Below are 6,000 nucleotides of genomic sequence, written 5' to 3' on the forward strand. Positions count from 1 at the left end.
TTCCTCCCTCATTTTAAAATACAGACCCATATGCCAGCACACTGAATGACGGGGCCCCCCTCCCCACCCCCCACCGCATGGCTGCTCTGTGAGCACTGAGTTGCTATTCATCAGATTCCAACAATAACACCCTTCCACCTCCATGATGGACGTAGATTTGGCCATGACAGATGCACAGGAGGAGTGTGGTCAGTGCCATGTGGGCAAAGGCCACTGGCTGTGGGGGACATAAAAGGCGTCAGTCTCCTCCAGACAACACAGGAGACCTGCCTCATCTGTGAGCACGGAGGCCGGAGATGAAGACCCTGCTCCTGACCGCCGTGCTGCTCGGGCTGGTGGCTGCCCTGCAGGCCCAGAAACCCCTGTCTGTCCTCTCGGAGGCACAGAATGTGAGGCTGGGTGGGGCCTTGGGGGGGGGTAGGAGAAAGGCTGGTGACTGGTGGGTGAGCAGTGGTCCTGAGCCCTGGTTCAGGAGTGTGTCTTGGAGCGGTCAGATACACCTGTCCCTGGAGTCTGCCATTGGACCAGGCTCCCCCAGGCACTGGGATAGGGGCACAGGCCCTCTTGGGCACAGGGATGGAGCGGGGGCAGGTTTGGGTCAGGGGTTCCATCCAGGTGACCCCTGGAACCAGAAGTCCTCACAGGGCAGACCTGCAGGAATACAGATTCACCTGTTACTGGGTCCAGACCCCAAAGAGAACAGATCCTTGGGGAGCAGAAGCCCTCTGCCCCTCTGGGATCGCAATCTGAGAGTTCTGGGCTCAGCTTACTGAGCACAGAGGTGCAGAGACATCGGGGCCCCGCCCATCTCGGGGGCAGCAGCCGGAATGTCTGTTTAGACTGCGGGTGGCATGTCACGGCCCCGGGAGACCTGGGCTGGGCTGGAGCGGGCTCACCCCTTGGTCTGCTCTAGGCCGTACAGACCTGGTACGAAAAGGCAGTAGTGAGTCACAAGAACATGGCCAAGGAGAAGATGCACAAAGAAGCGTTTCCCATAACAGTGAAAACCCTGGAAGGTGGAAATTTGGAGGCCAGGGCCACCATCATGTGAGTTTCACCATGAGGGACTCCTCGGTCCAAGTGTTCTGCCCTGGCCCACCTGTGCTTTGGGAGTTGGCCTCTGAATGCTTAAGGCAGGAGTGCAGTAGGATTTTCAGGGACACCAAGTGAGGGAGGGCCACTATACCAGGTAAGCTGAGCAGGGCCAGGCAGGCATCCTGAGAGTACCGTGGCCCCTGTTTTCCAGGCATGAGGGTCGGTGCCATGAGATAAAAGTTCAGATGCAGAAAACCAATGAGCCTGGAAAATACATAGATGGTGAGTCTGGCCTGATCTCCTGATCCCTGGGGACAAGGGTGCTACCCTCCAGGGATGGGGGGCGGGTTCTGTCTCCCTTCCTGGGTGCCTGTGGCCTGACGCCAGCCACCAGGTGTTACAGTCTTGTTCACAGCAGAGATGGACATGGACTTCCCTCCCTCCGATGGTCCTGGCTCCTCCACTGGGAAAGTTAGGCCTACGGGAAGCAGGGAGGAGTAGAGACGGGAGGGTGGGCCTCGCTCCCACCTGACCTCCTCTGCTGTCCATCCCCTGGGCTCCACGGCTGGGGCTGGCTCCCTCCGGGAGGGGCTTCCTGTCCGGTGACTGAGGCCACAGCAAGGCCTGGGCCAGGCTGGCTAGGAGTCATCATCAAAACGTTCTAGACTCTTCCTTCCTGTGGCCTGGAATGCTTTCTCCAGGAATGAAGTTGCTAAAGAGCTGTTTGCTCTATTTCTACAGTAGAAGGAAAGAAGACCATTTACATAGAGCGTCTGCCCATGAAGGACCACTTCATCTTCTTTGCTGAAGGCCAGCATTTCGGGAAGACATTCCGCATTGCAAAGCTCATGGGTGAGAGCCCCTCAGAGACTCTCCCCTCCTGCCCTACCATCTGGGCTTCTAGAAGCCAGTGGAATGGGCAGCAGCTGTGGCTACTAGGACTCTCTCGGGCCTGCTTCTGGGTGTTGGCCTTGGTGTGCTCCCAGGGAGACCCCGGCTCTGAAAGGGAAGGAGGGTCAGCTGGGTGGCGCTATCAGGGGCGGTGTCCAGTCCCCAAGGCTGGCAGGAGTCACTTCCTGAGATCTCAGGATGGGAGGGGATCATGGAGACAGAGGGTCCTTCTAGGCCAGTGGCGCGGGCCCACTGGCCTCCTCAGGCCCCCAGGTCACCCTGGGGCCTGAGTCCCCACCTCAGACCTCCTGGTCTGCCATTGGGCCTCTCCACTTTGCCCTAAGCCACTGAGGGCGAAACCCTCAGTGCCGGCCAGTGGCCAGGTCCTCCCGTCAGCAGCTGGCGGCAGAGCTGTGTCCCCACCGCCCCTCTGCTCAGCAGCCCGCCCCACCCCACAGGAAAGACTCCTGAGCCAAACGCAGAGGCTCTGGAGGAATTTCAGAGATTCGCACAGCGCAAGGGATTCCCGGAGGAGAACATATTCGTGCCCAAACAGAAGGGTGAGAGGTCTGCCCCTCCCGGGTGCCCCCCATGCCCCCCCGTACCCCCCCTGTGCCCCCTCTGTGGCCCACGTGTCTCGGTCTTGGTGTCTCCCTGTGGTCTCCTCCCCTCACAAGGGCCCTGCTTCTGGTCTTGGGGTGTGGTGGGGTTGGAACCCTTGGCCGGGCCCCTTCTCACCCCTGGCTGTGCCTCTGTTTCTACAGAAACCTGTGTCTCAGAATAACTGGGGTAAGTGTCCTCCTCCCCCAGGGGGACGGGAACAGCCGAGTCCCGCGTTCTCTCCACGGAGTTTCCGTGGGCTGCGGCCTGGCTCTCCTGCCCAGCAGATGGGAGCCCCTCTGGTCAGGCGGGGGGGGGGGGTGTCCTCCAGGAGCTTTGGGAATTCCTTTCTTTTGTCAACATCCTTGTGTGGGGAGCAGGGAAGTGGAGGTCCCCATACACCCTTGACTGACTCTGGGAGAAAGCTGCCCTCCTCACTGTGCAAGTTGGGCGGGGAGGCGGGGGGGGGGCTCCTGGAGGGGGAAGGGGGGGAGCGCCCAGGTTCCCAGCCAGAGGCGCAGAACCAACCCTGGCAGCAATGACTGACAGGTGGCACAGCCAGATCACCGCCCCCCAGACCCCTCGCACACCTGCGAGGACGCCTTTAGACCCCTGGTCGGGAAAGAGCTCAACGGCTCTTGGGGCCGCGGCCGCCCAGCAGGCACAGAAGCCAGGAGCAGGACAATCCCTGGTCTCCAGCTGCCCTGGGCAGCTGCAGCCGAAGCCTCACCTCTGCTTCTCCTCCCACCACACCAGCCACCTGGATCTGCTCCTCCTGGGCCCACGCTGCCGACAGCACAGAACGGGACCTCCCTGGACCCCCTCCCCCCAGAGCACCCTCCTTCCTTAGCTCTCTGCTCCCCTGGCTGACCCCACCTGACTGCAAATAAAGTCTCCCGCAGCGGCTCTGGGTTGGCCTGTCTGTGAAGGGGTCTTGGCTGGGCTCCCCGAGAGCTCTGCCAGGATGCAGGCCTCGGGGGAAGTGGGGAGACGCTGGACCCAGCGGGGTCCAGACCTGCAGGGGCACGGAGTCCAACAGCCCTGTAGAGACACCTGATGCACCTCCACACCACGTGTCTGGAGGAGGCCGGGCCCCGGGCAGAGGCGTGTGGGAAGCCGCTGGGCAGGGCAGGATGGAGATGGTGTCCTTGGCTGGGCTGGTAGGGGATCCTGGCAGGAGTTCCACTTCACTCAGCCTGGGCTCAGTGGTGAGGGCGGAGGGAGAGTGGCTGGTCCCTACCCTTTACCCCTCAACAAAGCCAGCCATATCAAGGTAGGTCCTTGCCCTACCTTAACCCTTCCCATGGTTGGCCCATGAACCAGGGTCTGGGTAGGTCCACAGAAACATGGAGAGCCATAGAGAGGGAGGAGAGGTCCTGTACCCCAGGTGACGAACGAAGATGCCTCAAACTGCCAGTCCCAAGCAGACTGGGCTACAACAGGATGAGTTTGCGCCGTTCCCCGAGGCTCAGCCCGGTGAGCTCAGTGACGCTTCAGTGTGACTCTGACCATGACCTGTCTCCTTGCTTCTCTCCTCTCTGGACCTGGCTCTTGGTAGGGGCTGCTGCGCGGTCCTCCATGGAGCCATCCCAGCAGGTGCCAGGCACAGCTCCAGGCAGCCTGGACATCATGGAGGGAGGAGGCAGACCTGCCTTCAAACCTGAGAACACCTATAAATACATGTCCCAGAAGAAAATAGAATTACCCTTCTCCTTATTCGCTCACAATTATCCCCCAAAGTCCTTTTCTTGAAATTAAAAGAAATACAAAATGAAAGATCATATTTCCTAATGCTTTCTCAGGTGGGCAGGGCAACCCTGGGGTATTGTCTAATTTCCCCAGGTCCTCTCAATTTGACACTTCCATTTTCCTGTAGAAACCTGCTCTCTGGGAAGCAAACAGTCTAAGAGTTCCCTTTGGGGGGACACCTGGGAGCACCTCCATTCCAGGGGTGGGACTTCACGGGCCTGGCATCTATCCCCATGGGCAGATGGGACTCCACCTGGTGGATTTCTTTCCCCGATGCCTTTTCCCAGGAAGCGGGGAACCTGTCATCCTACGTAGTCCTGAGGTTCGTTGCTGGGGGTGATACCATCCTCCTTCTATCTTCTACTGTGCTTGTCAGCATGTGGGAAATTCCCCCTATTTCTCCCCTTGCTTATTGGTGGCCAAGGAGGTTCCATGCACTCCCTGAGGTGCCTTAAAGAAACGTGGCAGCAATGGCTGTTGGACTGCAGAATCCCAGGCCACTTGTAGCTGTGGAATGTTGGTGGGCTGGAGGCCTAGACTTGCCTGTGTGTGGGCAGAGCTGCCAGACTCCAAACAGCATCCCTGTCCTTCTCTTGTCCTTTTGTTGGCGTGAAGTCACCTGCCTCCTTTCTACACAGGGACGTGGTACTTAATTATGCAGTTATGAGGGAATCTCATTGTGGAATTTCCGTGTGTGCATGCCATATACGTTGGATCATATTCACCCCTTGTATTATGGGATTGTTTTCCTGACTTCTTTCCCAACTTGTTTGTTCTTAGTCTATAGAAAAATCTAGTCTTTTTTCACATTGATTTTGTAGCCTGTTTTTTTTTTTTTTCTGAACCTGGAATGGGTGGTCTGCCCAGAATGATCTGCCCCTAAATAGAGGAGTCTCGTATGTGCCTCAAGCTCTAGGAGCTTTGCAGACAAGGGCTACACCAGCCAATGTATTGGTCTGGACTCCTTCACGGGAGGGGGGACTCTGGGTGGTACATTTCTCACTGCAAAGTGAAGCCTACATGCATGAGCGATCGTGCCCCAGTCACTCCGACCCCTGCTCTAGGTATCAATCATTTGCTTTCTGTTCCTATGGATTTGCTCCTTCTTGACATTTCCTCTAAACGGAGCTCTGTGCTTTGTGTTTCTGGCTTCTTCACTAAGCGGCATGACTCCGGATTAATCCATGGTTCAGCACTGACTTCCTTCTTATAGCTGAGTATCATTTCCTGTGTGGTCGGGCCACATTCATGCAATGATTCCTTCATGGATGAACGCTGGGCTGGGTTCTGAGCTCTGAATAAAGCCTGTAGCTCCACACACTTTTAGTTTCTTGAATTTGGCTGCTTTTTTTAAAGCATGAGTTATGGAAGTCTTATAGCTATCAACCTAACTCTTGTACTAGCTTATGACAGATCTCATCTGTAAAATGTAGATTCTGAGGATGATGACTTCCTAGGTTATTTTTGAAAAATTGGAAATACCGATTTTTAAAAGTTACACTTTTCTTGTGTGGGTAGTTCATGCATGTAATCTCAGCTACTCAGGAGATGGAAACCAGGAGGATTACATTTGAGGCCAAACTAGGGGGGGAAATGCACACTTTTCCATTCAGTAAATGAGCTGGCCTCCTTCTGAGCAAAAAGAGCCATGCTGAAGGTACCACAATCCATAGGTCATACAACAGGGCCAGATGAGCATAAACTGCAAAGCACTGACACAAAGAC

At 56.6% G+C, this 6,000-nt stretch overlaps 1 long non-coding RNA gene across 1 annotated transcript; it reads left to right on the forward strand.

Moving 5' to 3' along the window:
- The first annotated feature begins 1,808 nt into the window (after positions 1–1,808).
- On the forward strand, positions 1,809–3,391 carry LOC138822258 (uncharacterized). Its single transcript, XR_011370388.1, has 4 exons — positions 1,809–1,887; positions 2,385–2,486; positions 2,691–2,715; positions 3,283–3,391. It is a non-coding gene; the product is annotated as an uncharacterized lncRNA (long non-coding RNA).
- The last annotated feature ends 2,609 nt before the right edge of the window (positions 3,392–6,000 follow it).

Source organism: Dipodomys merriami, unplaced genomic scaffold, assembly GCF_024711535.1.
Source record: "Dipodomys merriami isolate MVZ:Mamm:240054 unplaced genomic scaffold, mDipMer1.0.p SCAF_11, whole genome shotgun sequence".
Classification (NCBI taxonomy): domain Eukaryota; kingdom Metazoa; phylum Chordata; class Mammalia; order Rodentia; family Heteromyidae; genus Dipodomys; species Dipodomys merriami.